Source organism: Pogoniulus pusillus, chromosome 6, assembly GCF_015220805.1.
Source record: "Pogoniulus pusillus isolate bPogPus1 chromosome 6, bPogPus1.pri, whole genome shotgun sequence".
Taxonomy (NCBI): Eukaryota; Metazoa; Chordata; class Aves; order Piciformes; family Lybiidae; genus Pogoniulus; species Pogoniulus pusillus.
This window is the reverse complement of record NC_087269.1, coordinates 41,376,993-41,395,066: the sequence shown is the minus strand read 5'-3', so window position 1 is coordinate 41,395,066 and position 18,074 is coordinate 41,376,993. Positions and strand designations below refer to the sequence as shown.

The 18,074-nt window shown below is 49.6% G+C and overlaps 1 protein-coding gene across 30 annotated transcripts in view; it reads right to left on the bottom strand.

The window, feature by feature from the left end:
• The window catches only part of JAKMIP3 (Janus kinase and microtubule interacting protein 3), a 118,753-nt gene that overhangs the window by 84,013 nt on the left and 16,666 nt on the right, over positions 1–18,074 (bottom strand). Inside the window, exon 1 of one of the 30 annotated variants that reach the window (XM_064145334.1) lies at positions 10,145–10,232. The exons of the other annotated variants lie outside the window; for them this stretch is intronic. The gene's annotated coding sequence lies outside the window, so the exon portion shown is untranslated. Of the gene's footprint in view, positions 1–10,144; positions 10,233–18,074 lie in introns of those variants that run through there. 30 annotated transcript variants of the gene reach the window in all.

The following is an 18,074-nucleotide window of genomic DNA, read 5'->3' as shown; positions in this document are numbered from 1 at the left end:
ATCTATTGGAATGTATTCATTAGGTGGCCTGGCAGTTCAAGAGTTCGGAAATACAGGGCTTTAGTTGACACAGGTGCTCAGTGTACTTTATTGCCATCTAATTGTAAAGGGACAGAGTCCATTTCTATCTTTGGAATCACTGGTGGATCTCAAGAGTTAACTAAGGTACAGGCTGAGATCAGTTTAACTGGTAAAGAGTGGAAGACACATACTATTGTAACTGGTCCTGATGCGCCTTGCATTTTGGGAATTGACTTTTTGAGACAAGGTTGTTTCAAAGATCCTAAGGGTCATAAATGGGCTTTTGGAATAGCATCTGTAGAGATTGAGGATGATAAATTGAAATTGTCTGTTAGACCTGAACTTTCTGATGAATCTGCAGTTGTGGGACATCATGACATAGAGGACCTGGAAGTGCCAATTGCAACTCAAACTGTTCATCATAGGCAGTACAGAACTAACCGTGACTCTTTGTTGCCCATTCATCAGCTGATTCGTCAATTGGAGAGTCAGGCTGTCATCGAGAAAGCTCATTCACCTTTCAACAGTCCCATCTGGCCTGTGCGCAAACCTACGGGCGACTGGAGACTGACAGTTGACTTTCGTGCCCTCAACGAGGTGACGCCACCCATGAGTGCAGCTGTGCCGGACATGCTGGAACTCCAGTACGAGCTGGAATCAAAGGAGGCTAAATGGTATGCAACCATAGACATTGCTAATGCTTTCTTCTCTATTCCCATAGCAAAGGAGTGTAGGCCTCAGTTTGCATTCACCTGGAGAGGAATCCAGTATCAGTTCAATCGTTTGCCTCAGGGGTGGAAACACAGCTCAACCATCTGTCACTCAGTCATCCACAATGCACTGGAGAAAGGTAAAGCTCCAGAGCACATCCAGTACATCGACGACATCATTGTGTGGGGCCAAACTGCTGAGGAAGTCTTCGAGAAAGGTAACAAAATCATTGACATTCTGTTGCAAGCAGGTTTTGCCATTAAGAGAGACAAGGTCAAAGGACCTGCCAAAGAAATTCAGTTTCTGGGAGTGCGGTGGCAGGATGGTCGCCGTTACATTCCTCAGGATGTGATCAACAAAGTCTCTACTATGGCAGTTCCCACCAGTAAGAAGGACACACTTTCTTTCCTTGGTGTGGTGGGATTTTGGAGACTACACATTCCTGGTTTCAGTCAGATTGTCAAACCTCTGCATGATGTGACTCGTAAGAGAAACAATTTTGAGTGGGGACCTGAACAACAAGCAGCCTTTGATCAAATCAAGCGAGAAGTAGTCCATGCAGTGGGCTTAGGACCTGTGAGATCTGGTCCGGACATTAAAAACATTCTGTACACGGCTGCCAGTGACAATGGTCCAACTTGGAGTCTCTGGCAGAGAGCTCCAAATGAGACACGTGGTCGTCCACTTGGTTTCTGGGGACGTTGTTACAGAGGTTCAGAGACAAATTACACTGCAACTGAGAAAGAGATTCTAGCAGCCTATGAGGGAGTGAAAGCAGCTTCTGAAGTGATTGGAACTGAGTCACAATTGCTTTTAGCTCCTAGACTGCCAGTTCTTAACTGGATGTTCAAGGGCAAAGGTTCATCACTACATCATGCCACAGATGCAACCTGGTCTAAATGGATGGCTTTGATAACCCAACGAGCACGAATGGGTAATCTTGATCGACCTGGTCTGGTGGAGGTGATCACCAACTGGCCGGAAGGCACAGACTGTTCCAAACCTCCAGAGGAGAAAATAACTCGTGCTGAGGAAGCTCCTCCCTATGGTGATCTCTCTGATGAGGAAAAGAACTATGCTTTGTTCACAGATGGTTCCTGTCGTCTTGTTGGGAACAAGCGAATATGGAAGTCAGCGGTTTGGAGTCCAACCAGGAGAGTTACCGAAACGAAAGATGGAGAAGGAGAATCCAGTCAGTTCGCTGAGGTAAAAGCTGTTCAACTTGCTCTTGATGTGGCTGAACGTGAGAATTGGCCTATCCTTTACCTCTACACCGACTCGTGGATGGTAGCCAATGCTCTATGGGGTTGGCTAAAGGACTGGAAGAAGAATGGTTGGCAGAGGAAAGGAAAGCCTATTTGGTGTGCTGATCTATGGCAGGACATTGAAGCACGGCTGGAGAGAACTCCAGTGAAGGTGCGACACGTAGATGCACACATGCCTAAGAGCAGAGCTACTGAGGAACATCAACATAACCAGCAGGCAGACCAAGCTGCTAAGATTGCTCAAGCTGATACCAACTCTGAACTTGACATTGACCTTGATTGGAAACACCGAGGTGAGCTGTTCTTAGCTCGGTGGGCCCATGACTCATCTGGACATCAAGGCAGAGATGGAACATACCGATGGGCTCGTGATAGGTCAATTGACTTGTCTATGGACGCTATCACCCAAGTCATCTATGACTGCGACATTTGTGCTGCTATTAAGCAGGCTAAGCGAATCAAACCCTTATGGTATGGTGATAGATGGTCAAAGTACAAGTATGGTGAAGCCTGGCAGATTGACTACATCACTTTACCTCGATCTCGTTCTGGCAAGCAGTATGTGCTAACGATGGTAGAAGCCAGCACTGGATGGTTGGAAACCTATCCAGTTCCACATGCTACTGCACGTAACACCATTGTTGGTTTGGAGAGACAGATCTTGTGGAGACATGGAACTCCAGAGAGAATTGAGTCAGACAATGGTACTCATTTCAAGAATAATCTTGTGAAAAACTGGGCCAAAGAGCATGGTATTGAATGGATCTATCACATACCCTACTATGCACCAGCTTCAGGGAAGATTGAACGCTACAATGGTTTGCTGAAAACCACCCTAAAGGCCATGGGGGGTGGAACTCTGAAAAACTGGGACAAACATTTAGCAGAAGCTACTTGGTTGGTAAATAGTAGAGGTTCAGTAAATAGAGCAGGACCTGCACAATCAGATTTGGTCCAAACAGTAGACGGTGATAAAGTTCCTGTTGTACGTGAGAAGAATCTGTTAGGGAAAACTGTTTGGGTATTTTCTCCTTCGGGCGAAGGGAAACCTGTCCGAGGGGTGGTAACTGCTGAAGGTCCTGGTCATACATACTGGGTAATGCAGGAGAATGGTGAAATCCAGTGTATTCCACAGAGAAATCTAACTTTAGCTGAGAGAGTTTAAATTCAAGTTGTTAGGAGTTTTCTGTTCTAGGTAGCATCGGCGCCCAACACTGAGAGAATCTACGATAGAATCTACAGTACGTGAGCACGAACCCAACATCACCTGGGAGTCCCTGTTCTGAGCTTTTGAATCACCTACATCTGATTGAAGTGTGAACTGAACTTGTATATATTGTTTTAGTGTAAATATTGGTTTAGATTAGATTGGATAATTCTCAGCGATACTTTGAGCGAAGTAGACAAGGGGTGGATTGTGCTAGTTTGAAGCAAGCTGGAATGTTTTGGTAACAGAACTAGATAACGGGCAGTGAAATGAAAAACAATTGTGTCTACTTCTCTCACAGTTACGCTGAGAACTCTGGGAAGAAGAAGAAAACATTCTCCATTTTGTTTCTCACTCTTGCTTTTGCCTTAGACCTGGTCACATCTCATTAACCCTGCTCCTACTAACCTTGCTCCCTAACCTCTTGGCTGCACCTCTTTTCTTCCTGAGAACTGGGGTAAGGTTGAGAGGGCCGGGGGAGGTGTTGGGGTGGTTTAAAAGCCCCTCCTGGGGACTTAGGTTTCTGGGAGGGGAGTTGTGCTTTTATACTGTTTATCCTTTGTATATAACTGTATATAATTGTATATAACTGTATATATTGTAAATAGCTGCTTGTAAATTCTGCTAGCTGTAAATAAATTGCTTCATCTATATTCCCAGGGTCCGTCTGAGTTAGCTGGGGCAAATACAAAAGTGTGGGGGGGCGGGGTAACCCCCAAACCATCACACCTGCTCATGGCAGGGGCTTGGAACTAGATGATCTTTAAGGTCCCACTCCAAAACACCCCATTTCATGGTTCTATAACGTGTGAGCTGCCTTTGAGCCAGCAGATGTGTAACCTCTGAAACCTATGTGTAAGGGATGTGAGAATCTGAATCCATTTCACAGTGCTTACTTAAGGGCTGGACACACAGGTAATTAACAGCTTAAGGAGGTTTAGTAGCATGAGGAGTAAAAAAAAAAATCAGAGATATTAAAAAAACACCAGGAGGAATTACCATAAAGAGACTCAGAACTGTGAGCTCCAAGGACTAGAACGTGTCCAGAGAAGGGCAACAAAGCTGGTGAGGGGCCTGGAACACAAACCCTATGAGGAGAGGCTGAGGGAGCTGGGGGTGTGCAGCCTGCAGAAGAGGAGGCTCAGGGCTGACCTTATTACTGTCTACAACTACCTGAAGGGAGGTTGTAGGCAGGTGGGGGTTGGTCTCTTCTGCCAGGCAACCAGCAACAGAACAAGGAGACACAGTCTCAAGTTGTGCCAGGGGAGGTCTAGGCTGGATGTTAGGAGGAAGTTGTTGGCAGAGAGAGTGATTGGCATTGGAATGGGCTGCCCAGGGAGGTGGTGGAGTCACCATCCCTGGAGGTGTTCAAGCAAAGCCTGGATGAGGCACTTAGTGCCATGGTCTAGTTGAGTGGCTAGGGCTGGGTGCTAGGTTGGACTGGATGATCTTGGAGGTCTCTTCCAACCTGTTTGATTCTATGATTCTATGATAAGGATCAGGTCAAGGAACAATGTCTGATATTCTGCAATGAATGAGTAAAGAGTTGGATGCAAAACCTGGTAAGTGAGCATTATTTAGGTCACTTGAGATGAAGGAGGAAGGCAAAGTTTGAAAAAAAAGAAGAAAAACAATCAAACAATCACCTCAAACCAGAAAATTAGGTAACCAGGCAACGTGAAATCCAGGATGGGAAAGGAGCAGATATCTCTGTTTGAATACCACATTTGGGAGGCAAGATCAAGTTGTCGCTGAGGACATCAGCTGTGTGCACAGCCAGCTAAATCCATAGAATGGTTTGGGTTGGAGGGGACCTTAAAGATCTTCTCATTTCAACTCCCCTACCTTCCACTAGACCAGGGTGCTCAGGGCCTCATCCAGCCTGGGCTTGAACACCTCCACGAAGGGGTCATCCACCACCTCTCTGGGCAACCTGTTGCAGTGTCTCACAACAGGAGAAGAGAAATGGGACAAAACCCACCATAATGCTGCAGGGAGGGAGGATCCACCCATGCTCATCAGGCACCTCTTATGCACCCATATTCATCTCAAAGCAGCACAGTTGGTACTATCAGGTAACACAAGCAGCAGGATGGGTGGATCTGCCAAGGAGCCACTGAGCAGGCAGTTACAGGAGGACTGCTATTAGCAGAACCTGGATGTTCATTCACTTCTCCACTAGTGCAAGAAGCAGACAGTCTGTGGGGCACTGGCAGGAGGGAGCTACAGGATTTTCCCAGTGGAGGCAGGAACCTTTCATTCTGTATAGTATCACAGAATTTTGGTTGGAAAAGCCTTCCAAGCCCTACCATCAACCTAACATCACCATGGCTGTTAAACCATGTCCCAAAGTGCCATGTCCACATGTTCCTTGGATACCTCCAGAGACAGTGCCTCCATCACCTCCCTGGGAGCCTGTTCCAAAGCCCAACCACTCTTACAGCAAGGAAAATGTTCCAACCACACCATGAGCCAGACCAGCAGCTCTGTGTCATGCCTGGGGCCAAACTACCACTAGAGGAGTGCCAGAACCTCTCTGTGGATCCCTCTGCCTTCCCAAATTGGAAGAAGGGTGAGAGAGACCGATGGAGTGGGAAATAAACTCAACCAGCTGGGATGGAAGGAAGAATAATCCCATGGGATAGAGACAAAGAGAAACAAACCAACAAGGAATCCAAACCCTGATGGCACCATTGGCACCACTGATGCTGGAGCAGACACTGGGAAAGTCCCAGACTGCACTCAGCAGCAGATGGGAACCAGATTCAGGAGCTGGATTCTGGAACTGCACTCAGGAACAGAGGGATGCGGAGGGAAGGCAGAAAGGACAGAGTCTTCCTGGGACACTGGCCAGTGGAGAAGAGGCTTGACCCTGCTGATCCCTCAGCTTCCTCCTGCAGATGCCACCCATGGACTGCAATCCCTTGTTGGGCAGTTGAGGGTCACCCGTCCTGGCTGCTCCTTCCTGCAGCTGCAGCCCAAGGTGTGGCACAAGCTATGGCAGTGCCCTTGGTGTGGCCAGGAACAAGTCTCAGGCAGAGCCTTTGTGCAGCTCAGCCCTTGTCAGGAACTCTCCCATCAGCTTCTCCCTGCTAGAAGCAGCTCCTGGCCGTACAACCCTGCCCTGAACTTCAGCAAGTGGCTCCCTGAGCAGAGCCTGAGCTGGGAAGTCCCAGCCCTGACCAGAGCCAGCTCTGCTCTAGCTCAGAGTAGGACACAGCATAAGTTTGCCTACAAAAACTTCCCAAGTACCAAGAGCAGAACTACACTGCTCCAAGACCTCTTCTCTGGACATACATCGTAGAAACCCTTTCCAAGTAGGAACCACAGCATTCCAGGGCTGTTGTGGGGTGAGCAAGGGAGCCTCTGTCTCCCTAATCAGAAAATACTCTGCCACAGGAACCCTGAGGTGACAGCTAAAAACAGAGAAGCAGAACATGGGAGAGACAAAAGCCTTCTTCCACAGGCAGAACACCTCCATCAGCCCTGGAAGGTAAAGGATCCTTGGCTCTTCAGGCTGTTATGGCTTTACATCCCTGGAGGTAATGAAGTCACCATCCCTGAAAGGTGTTCAAGGAACGTGTGGACATGGCACTTGAGGGCATAGTTTAATGGCCATGGTGGTGTTAACAGTTGGACTTGATGATCTCAGAGGTCTTTTCCAACCCAAGCAGCTCTATGATTCTAACTCCACAAAACCCTCCAGCAGTTAGGGCTGCTTTCCAGGAAGGACTCATCTGCCTCCAAAACCAGGGATGCAAACACTAAATCACAGAATCACAGAATGGTTTGGGTTGGAAGGGACCTTAAAGATCACTATTACAGCCCCCAACCTTTGGAGAGGGTTTCAAAGCCTGAAGAGAGCCCCTCTCTAAAACACACAAAGAGACTACAAGGACTAGGACCCATCATGAGCATGGAGGGGCTGAGCAGAAGCAGTTTAGTAGTGACCTGGCAGTGCTGGATTAACAGTTGGACTTGATGACCTTGAAGGCCATTTCTAACCTAGATGATTCTGTGATTTTCTGATCATCTCAGTGTTCCTTGGGCAGGTTCAAACAAGTGTCAACAGTCCCAGTATTTAAAACCATTTGTGCTTAAACCTGAGATGTTGAACCCAAACACAGGCTGGATGCACATTTCCATGTTAGGCTGTGGAGCTCCATGATGGGAGGGGCACTGGGAACAGGAATGTTTCACATGCATTTTAAGGTCATTTTGTTTTGCCACACCAACAGACAGGAGGACCATGTGCAGCAAAGCAGGTTCAGCAGTTTACCTCAACATTGTCCTGATAATTAAATCAGTGGTTTGGGTTGGAAGGGACCTTGAAGATCTTCTAGTTCCAACCCCCCTGCCATGGGCAGGGGCACCTTTCACTAGACCAGGCTGCTCAAGGCCCCATCCAACCTGGCCTGGAACACTTTCCAGGTCTGGAGCCTTCACAACCTTACTGGGTAACCTATTTCAGTGCCTCACCACCCTCATGGGGAAGAATTTCCTCCTCATGTCTCATGAATCCAGCTTCTTCCAGTTAGGCAACGTCCAATTAGGAAACCAGGATTTCCACCAAAGAGTTTTCCAAGCACCCACTCTGGACCTGGATGGTTACAACCCCATCACACCACTGTTGCATGACACAGGAGCCCAGACTGACTCTGCCACCTGCTGAGCTGATGCACCCTCCGGAGGGCAGCTCCTGCCCGTGGGGGACACCAGTTCACCCTGCGGTGCACAGAGGGCTTTGAGCTGAGCTGGTTGCCAGTGCAGCAGCAAAATCACAGCCCCTAAGCTGCTGCTGAGCTCTGTTTGCTCTTTAAAAACCTACATGGAGAAGATCTCTTCAGTGACAGCATCTTAAGTCCCACATCTGCTGTTGGAGATGTTCTTATTCTTAAAACACAACCCTGCCATTTAGAATCATTAAGGTTGGAAAAGACCTCTGAGATTGTCAAGGTCCAACCTTCCACCCAACACCTTCATGACCACTAACCCAGGTCTCCAAGTGCAACATCTACTTCTTTTCTTAACACCTCCAAGAATGGTGACTCCACCACCTCCCTGGCTGTTCCTAATCTCCAGCCTAAACCTCCCCTGGCACAATTTCAGGCCATTTCCTCTTGTCCCACCATTTGTTCCCTGGGAGAAAAGACCAACCCATCTCCTGGCTCCATCCTCCTGCAGGGAGTTGTAGAGAGCCATAATGTCTCTCCTCAGCCTCCTTTTCTCCAATAACCCTCAGTTACCTCAGCTGCTCCTTACCAGACCTTTCTCCAGACCCTTCTCCAGCTTCATTGACTTTCTCTGGACCTGTTCCAGACCCTCAATGTTCTTCCTGGAGTGAGAGGCCAAAACTGAAACCCGGATTTGCGGAGTGGCCTCACCGGTGTCCAGTAGAGGGGAAAAAATGACATCCATAGACCTGCTGGTCACACCCATTGCTGATCCAAGCCAGGATGTACGTGACCTTCTTGGCCACCTCGGCACACTGCTGGCTCATGTTCAGCTGTTGTCAATCAGACCCTTTCTGCTGGGCAGTTTCCAGCCACTCTGCTTCAATTCTGGAGCATATTTGGGGTTGTTGTGAGCCTACTGCAGGACCCAGCACTTGGCCTTAAAGAATCATGGAATCAAACAGGTTGGAAGAGACCTCCAAGATCATCCAGCCCAACCTAGCACCCAGTCCTGGCCAGTCAACCAGACCATGGCACCAAGTGCCTCAGCCAGTCTTCTCTTGAACACCTCCAGGGACGGTGACTCCACCACCTCCCTGGGCAGCCCATTCCAATGCCAATCACTCTCTCTGCCAACAACTTCCTCCTAACATTCAGCCTAGACCTCCCCTGGCACAACTTGAGACTGTGTCCCCTTGTTCTGTTGATGATTGCCTGGCAGAAGAGACCAACCCTTGTTGAACTTCACACAACTGACCTTAGCCCACTGGTCCAACCTATCCAGACCTCTCTGCAGAGCCTTCCTACCCTCCAGCAGATCAACACTCCTGCTTAGTTTCACATCACCTTTAAAAGGGAAGGAGTCACACAGGGGATGTCCACCTTCATGGGTAAGAACCAGAGTGCTGGAGAAGACACATCTGAGCAGCACTGTCACAAAAGCAGAGGTGCTATCAGACGTTAATCATTCCAGTTCAGAGGTGATGGGTGAATGCTCCTGTGTCCCTGCTGTCAGGGAACATCACTGGCCCTCCTTCCAGAGCCACAAATCCCTCCTCCCCTGTTGTTATCCATGGCTGACACCCCAGTTCTGGAGAGCTGAGGAGATGAAACAGCTTCAGACAGCAAACAGCCTTTGATTGTGCATCTGAAGCAGGGTACAGGAGTATAAATAAAGCTGTTACAACTCCAGCAAATAAAGAGGAGAGCAAAGCCTGGAAAGGCACCAGGTCCTAAGGACAGAGATCGATCAACATGAGCAGAACACCCTCAGGACACAGAGAGGCCACTCAAACAGTGCCGCTGCTCTGCAAGACGGGAGTGGAGGAAGCAACGCACCTGGTTCCCCAGCCCCTCACCATTCAGCTGCGAGAAACACGAACAGGATTTCCCTTCCCATCGAGAAGAAAGCCTTCCAGGCACGCTGCCACCTCCTCCCCACTACATCCCCTCCCATCTGCTGCTGTCCCCTCATCCCCGCCCGGGTAGGGCAGGTTTCCCTGACCTGCAGAGCCAGCCTCCATGCAGGGGACAGGGGCAGACGCAGCTCAGCAGCCAGAACAAGCCCCTGCAGGAGCAGGGACAGCCACAGCCCATGTTCTGGTGCACAGCTCGGGGTACCACCACGATCTTTGCCTCAGCAGAGCCATGCAAGCCCAACCCTGCAAGCCAGGAGCGTAAGCATCACCTCCACAGCCCCAGTTAAGCCCAATTTACAGCTGATAGGATGCAAATGCTGGGGAAGGGTCTGAGCAGCCTTTCCTCACCTCTGCCTCAACTCCAGCAGCACGGCAGCTCCTGGCTGTCACAGCTCCAGCTCCGAGGGGGCTGTGACTCAGCACAGGGAGCAGCTTTTCATTTTTCAGATGGAACTTACCAAGCCGTGCCAACGTTACGGGGAGGATCTGCTTCCTGCATCCACTCCTCCTCTGGTCCCTCCGGAGACATTCCGCCTGATCCCTCCCCATTTGCTTACATTGTGACAGCAGGAAATGGGTTCTTTGGGGAAAGAATCAAATGCCAGCCTGTGTGGCACTGAGGATGGGTGAGAAGAAAGCATCCCCAACCTCTGCCTGAGCCGCATCTCACAGAAAAGGTGGCGTCTGGTTAGCAGCCCAGGAGTTGTGCTGCTCTCAGGCAGGCATCCTTCATCTGCTGGCAGCTGGGAGCAGCTGAAGCACGGTGGAAGAGCATCCTCCTGCCCCAGAGGCTGGATTTAAGTTGGATCTTAGGAAAAAAAAACATCTTTACTGGAAGAGTTGAAGAGGCTGCCCAGGGAGTTGGTGGCGTTGTCATCCCTGAAGGTGTTCATAAAACAAGCTGTGGCATCTGGGGACATGGACTAAGGGTCATGGAGGTGCTGGGTAGAAAGTTGGACTGGATGATCTTAGGAGGTTTTTTCTAATCTTCATGATTCTATGAGAAACCTCCGGGCAGGCTGCTAGAGGGAGGAGCCAGGCAGCTGACTCTGTTCCTGCCCACTGAGAGCATCCCTCCAGCCCTTCCATCACCACCGATCGCCTTTGCAATGAGGTAAACCTTTCAAGCCCCTGAGATCTGCAGACTTCCAGAAGCCTGCTGCTGCTGCTGCTGCCCTGAGGCTGGGCCTTCACAGATCTGGCACTTCTTCCTGAGGACCCTCATACAACAGTGGGTCAGGGATGTGCCACCAGTGCCACAGGGTGCGATGATGGATGAAGTGGGCAGCAAGACTCAGAGATTCACAGAATGGTTTGGGTAGGAAAGGACCTTAACATCATCCACTTCCAACCCCCCTGCCACGGGCAGGGTCACCTTGCACTGTATCAGGCTGCTCAAGGCCTCATCCAATCTGGCCCTGAATTCTTCCAGGGAGGGGACATCCACAACCTCTCTAGGCAGCCTGTTGCAGTGTCTCACCAAGATGCTGTTGAGGAACATCTGGCCACACAGTACACCACCATGGAGAAGGAATACCAAGAGCCAGTGCAGCTGCACCACCATCAGGCTGGAACCTGGGAGTGTCACTACCACGAGAAGTGCCAGCAGATGATGGCAGGACCTCACTGGGATGGGACATGCTGCTGGAAACAGTGTGTTGCAGGGCATATGCCATGCATGCAGTGCCCCATGCATGGGGCAGGGTCACCTGCTGTCTTCAGAAATGGGAAGACCCACCTATAGCCCAATAAAGCTACTGTTAGCCACCAGCATCTGGAGGCCTCTTTTTAGGAGGAAGTTCTTTAAAGTGAGGATGGGAAAACATTGGAACAGGTTGTCCCCTCCCTGAAGGTGTTCAAGGCCAGGTTGGAGGAGACACAGTCTCAAGTTGTGCCAGGGGAGGTCTAGGCTGGATGTTAGCAGGAAGTTGTTGGCAGAGAGAGTGACTGGCATTGGAATGGGCTGCCCAGGGAGGTGGTGGAGTCATCATCCTTGGAAGTGTTCAAGCAAAGCATGGATGAGGCACTTAGTGCCATGGTCTAGTTGACTGGCCAGGGCTGGGGGATAGATTGGACTGGATGACCTTGGAGGTCTCTTCCAACCTGGTTGATTCTATGATTCTATGGCTCTATGGATTCTTTTCAGTGCCCAGCAAGAGCTAAAGGATGGGGAGCAAGAGGATGGAGCCAGAATCTGAGCAGATGGAAGCACCTGACTGGAGCTGGTGCAGTCACCAGTGAAAAATGAGGAAGGAAAGGTAGAGCTGAGAGTTTTAGAGTGGATTAAATGAGTGAATGAGGTAGAAAAGAGAAGAATAAAACACTGATGGCATGTGGGAAGTGAGCACTTGAATCAAAAAATCAAATGGAATCAGCATCAGCCCGAAGCCCAAAGTGCCACAGACTCACAATTTAAGATAACAAGACTCTGCCCCCCAGGGAGACCTCAGGAGCTCTCTGAACACTCCATTCTGTCCCCCTGGCTGTCCTCCTGCTGCAGAAGGTCCTGCTCACAGCCACTCAACACAGTGACCTTAAAGCTGTGGGAGACACCAGCCTGACCTATCTCCCAGGGAAAGAACCCTGCCAGATTCACCTTCATCTACACTGATGTGATGTCTCTGATGGTGACGTCTCTGAAAGGGAGAGACAGACATGAGGAAGCAAACAATGGACATTAGGACTTCTTTACCATGAGGGTGATGGAACACTGGAACAGGTTGCCCAGGGATGTGGTTGGGACCCTATCCCTGGAGATATTCAAGGTGAGGCTCAACAGGGCTCTGAGAACCTGATCCAGTGGAGAATGTCCCTGCCAGCTGCTGGGAGGTTGGATTAGATGACCTCTGGAGATTCCTTCCAAGGCAAATCATGCTGTGGTCCCATCATGGACAGGATTCCATCAGGGCTCACAAAGCTTTAGCTTGGCCTCATGTCACAGTCTGAGTTGCTCAACCTCAACATTTTATCTTTCATCAAATGTAAGACAAATTCATTTTCACCTCTAGACCAGAACAAGGGTAGTGAAGTCCCAGAACAGGTTGCCCAGAGATGTGGTGGAGGTCCCATCCCTGGAGACAATCAAGGTCAAACTTGGTGGAGCTTTGAGCAACCTGATCTAGTTGATGCCTCTGCTCACTGCAGGGGTTGAACAAGATGACCTTTAAGAGTCCCTTCCAACCTGAAGCATTCTGTGATTCTAAGGGCTGGAACATCTCTAGACTTTCCTCACTGACTGCTTAAAGCAGTCTGGCTCTTTGTTTTTGTTATAATATCCTGGAAACAAGACTAAAACACCCTGTTTTGAGCTAAAGAGATATTTTCTGTGATCAAAGTCTGCCTCTTCTCACCCTTCTTCCCTTCCAGCTTCTCTCTCCAGCACCAGGTTGAGGACAAAAGCCAGAGGTTTTGGTCTGACCCCCACTTTGACAGCTTCATAGCAGAGAAAAAGAGAAGGAAAACAAGTTTTCTCCTGGGGCTCTGAACAGAGGAGTACTGGCTGGGGATTTCTGTCCCTTCACCTCCATGTGTGGACACCTGGGACATGGCTGCTGCTAGGGCCACAGTGCTGCTAGGTCAATGGCTGCACTTGATGATCTTAGAGGTCTTTTCCAACCAAAACAATTCCATGATCCTATACTAGAGATGACCCCATCCTTCCCTGCTGGAGAAGAAGCCTCCACACACTAGGTTTGTTCCCAGAGGGACAGTGTGGAGGACATGGCCTGGGTGACAGACCACAAGGGCTGCAGAAAGCTGTCTCAGCCTGTCTGCAGTGATGGAATCACTTGCAGGCTGGATTCAAGGAGAGGTCTCTTGCTTTGCTGGCAAACAGGCTCCTAGCCAAAGAGATCTGGAAAACAAATATATCCTGAGGAGCAACTTCCCCACGCAGCAGCTTCCCAAAAGCCCGAGACCAGCAGAACGCTCACGTCCCTGCTGATGGCAGCAGCTGCAGTTGCTATGGAGCTCCAGCCCTTGATGTGCTCTGCTGTATTCCAGACCATCTCCTGCCTGGCTGCTAGCAGGCTACGACTGCATCCCTGCCTGGTGCTTCCTCTTCTCATCTTCTCCCTTCTTTTTTTTCACCCTGAGTAGAAAGGCAGCAGCTGTGCTGCAGATTAACAGAGGGGGTTGCTTTGGAGAGGATCTTAGAGATCATCCAGTTCCAAGCCCCTGCCATGGGTAGGGACATCTTTCACTAGATCCCATCCAACCTGGCTTTCACAGAATCACAGAAGCACAGAATTAACCAGGTTGGAAAAGACCTCTAAGATCATCGAGTCCAACCTATCACCTAACCCTTCTAATTAACTAACCCAGGGCATTAAGTGCCTCATCCAGCCTCCTCTTAAACACCTCCATTTCCTCTTGTCCCGTTGTTAATTACTTGGGAAAAGAGGCCAATACTAACCTCAGTTATGATTTCTATAGTGCAGAACCAACCACTTTCAGGTTGATTTCTATAGTGCAGTCCCAACCACTTTCGGTTCTGATTTCTATAGTGCCAGGCTTGGAGCCTTCAGTGCTTCACTGGGCAACCTGTTCTGGTGCCTTACCACACTCATGGGGAAGAATTTCTTCCTCGTGTCTTATCCTCAGTCCAGCTTCTTCCAGCATGAAGCGACCACTCCCCACCCTACCCCTCCATGCCTTTGTCAGAAGTCCTTCTCCAGCTCTCCTGTACCCCCCTTCAGATACTGGAAGGCTGCTCTAAGGTCTTCCTGGAGCCTTCTCTTCTCCAGACTGAATAACCTCAACCCTCTCAGCCTGTCCTAACGGCAGAGGACTTCCAGCCCTCCCACCATTGCTGTGGCCTCCTCTGGCCCTGCTCCAACAGGTCCATGTCTGTTCTGCACGGAGGACTCCAGAGCTGGCCCCAGCAGTGCAGGTAGGGTCTCAGCAGAGTGGAGCTGAACCCCCTCCCTCCACCTGCTGCCCACACAGCCTAGGTCAGGGATGTGGCTGGGGGCACAGAAGTGCACAAATCCCCCAGTTGCTCTCTGAGGAGGCTCTGCAGACCTACCAAATGGACCATTTCACATACAGCTTTGGCTCTGGAAGCTCCTTTCTGGTCTCATGAATGAGACAGCCTCACAGCTGCTGAACAGCAAAGTGCTTCTGATTTACAGCACAAAGGCAGTTTTGGAAAGCAGCAACTAAAGCTGTTATGAACTGTAGAAGAAATGAACAATGTTCTAATCTCCAGGGGCAAGCTGAGGCTAGTCAGGTTTTCACTTCCCATTTCTCATGTTCCACGCAGGCTTTGCAGACAGATGGTAAGCAGGACACAACCCAAATCCAGAAACCAGTCTGAATTTCCACATGAAAACACACCAGCAAGGAAATAACTGCTGCCAATCCCACCTGCATGTCTAGTGGCCTAGAATGAGATGGGACAGAGCTGACTTTGGTTGCAAATAGAATGAGATCAGCCAGCAGAGCCTGGGCTGATTCCCACCACTGTGGGCAGCAGGTGGAAGGAGGGGATTCTGCCCCTCTGATCTGCTGAGGTACCCCTCTGCATGCTCTGGGGGCATGCTCTGGATGATCTCTAAGGTCCCTTCCAATCCAAACCACTCTCTAATTCTGTGACTATTTCTCCATGTTTCAGGGTGTGCTCGAGCTGAGTGCAGGCACAGGGACTGCACCACAGGGGTTAAAATTATATAGAAAGGAGGTGATTCCAGTGGTCCTAAATCATTCCAAGTTCCTATCTCCACTCCTAGGAACAGCAGTGTTTAAAGAAGGGCTGGAGAGCTAAAGAGGACTAAGGCTTTGGAGAACAGGTCTGGTGAGGAGCAGCTGAGAAAACTGAGGTTGTTGAGTCTGGAGGAGGCTGAGGGGAGACCTCATTGCTCTCTACAGCTACCTGAGAGGAGGCTGCAGTGAGGCTGCTGTTAGCCTCTTCTCCCAAGCAACTAACAACAGGTCAAGAGGAAATAGCCTCTGGCTGCAGCAGGGGAGGTTTAGGTTGGGCAGCAGGAAGAAATTCTTCACTGAAAGAGTGGCCAGGTATTGGAACAGGCTGCCCAGGGAGGTAGTGGAGTTGCCATCCCTGGAGGTGGCAGTTCAGGACATGGCCTAGTGGTCATGGAGGGGTGGGGTTCAAGATTGGACTTGATGCTCTTGGAGGTCTTTTCCAACATCAATGATTCTGTGAAATGGAGAGAGGCAGCACCGAGCTTGTAGGCTGACTGGAGGCAGCAGCAACACCTTCATAACTTCCAGGGCAGTTCTAATTAGTGATTGAGCTACCTGCTTTCATTCAGTGCTGGTGCACAGAGCACCTTCAAACCCTGCTCCAGATGTGCAGCTGTTGCTGTAACAAACTCTTGCATCCTTTACCCCCACCTTTCACTCACAATTTGGAGTTCTACTCAGACATCTCTCTCTGTGCAGACATTCCTTCCCAGAAGGTACATCTCCTCCTGAGCTCACTAACACCACTTGATACCACTGTTTGTTGATTGATGGAGGAAAAGAAGCAGAAGAAAAGAAACTATTCCTGGCTGTATAATATCCTCCAGTTTCAAATGCAGCTGTGGAGAGGTTTATTTTTATGTGACAGGGATGATATTTTTAGCAGGAGCACTCATTTCTCTTCAGGTTCACTTGTTTGTTCATCACACTGAGTTTGTTCATCAGCAACTCCCCCCCTCCCTCACAACTGTTACAGGAAAATACATCCAAACATTCCTGATAGCATCAGGGGATGGAAAACAGCTCCTGTACTGAGATGAACAACCAAACCACCCCAGTTACTGATGCACAGCCCCTGCTAGCAGCTCCTGTACTGAGAGGGACAACCAAACCACACCAGTTACTGATGCACAGTCCCTGCCAGCAGCTCCTGTACTGAGAGGGACAACCAAACCACACCAGTTACTGATGCACAGCCCCTGCCAGCAGCTCCTGTACTGAGAGGGACAACCAAACTGGGCTAGTTACTGATCCACAACCCCTGCCAATACCAATAACCAGACCAGTGTCAATAAAAAACCTGCTTGGTGAGAGCTGTTTTGGATTTTCCAACAACACACAGTGCTGGTCTAAACCTGCTCCTGTTGAGTGTCCAACCTCTAATTTTAGTCAATGAAAGAAACTTCTTACATCTTGTTCTGCCACATGAATGCACAGAAAAGACCCAATTTCTCATCTAGGAAAGGAAGTGCAGGAAAGGGCCATGAAGGTTTTGCTCCTCACTCCTGATACTCCTCATGAGAGGTCACCAGTGAGGTTGGAGAGCAGACAAGCTTTGCTTCAAGACCAACCCCTGAGCCCAAGACCAGCTTCATCTCCTCTCTAGTGCCAGATTCATAGAATCATGGAATGGTTTGGGTGAGGAGGGACCTTAAAGATCATCTCCCTGACATGAGGAGGGACACCTTTCACTACACCAAGTGGCTCAAGACCTTATCCAAGGCCTTAAACACTTCCAGGGAGGGGACATCCACAGCCTCCCTGGGCAGCCCATTCCAGTTATCTCCCTGTAAAGAATTTCTGATAGCTAGATATAGATGGTGATAATGGAGTGAAACTAAAACTAGTTGAACAAACCCAGTTTCCTTCTCCATAGCAAAATCCAGACCTTCCACCAAGCTTATGGAGTCTCAGCTCTCCTAGGCTGTCAGTGGCACAGGCTCGACCCAAAGACGACACCAATAGAGAGTGAATTGCTTGTCTCCACATGGAGTGGTGCAGCAGGTATGGCACTACCTCATTCTGCCCTTCCCAAGGTGTTCCTGGGCCTCCCACACAATGCAGCATTCCCAGTATGGACCATTAATGGAAGGGCAGTGGGGACTCCTCAGCCTCAGGTTCACTTCTGGAAGGGAAAGAAACAACTGACTGTATTTCTTATGATGGAGGGGGGGGAAATTCTGCTGAGAGGTTTTACTCCAGTTTTGACAAGGCCTTTACCAAGCCTGACCCTGCAGAGCAGCAGAGCTCCTTCCAACTGCCTGCAGGTGTTTCAAGGGGTTTATTCATATCCCTACTCTCCCATGGGTTTGGATGTTCCACCTCTGCTCTTCCATCTTCCAATACCTGAAGGGATCCTACAGGAAGGCTGGAAAGGGACTTTTCGTAAGGGTGTCTAGCGACAGGACAAGAGGAAACAGTTTGAAGATAGGAGAGTAGGTTTAGATTGGATCTTAGGAAGAAGTTCTTCAGTGCAAGGGTGGTGAGACTCTGGAATAGGCTGCCCAGAGTGGATGTGGGTGCCCCCTCCCTGAAAGTGTTCAATGCCAGGTTGGATGAGGCCTTGAATCATAGA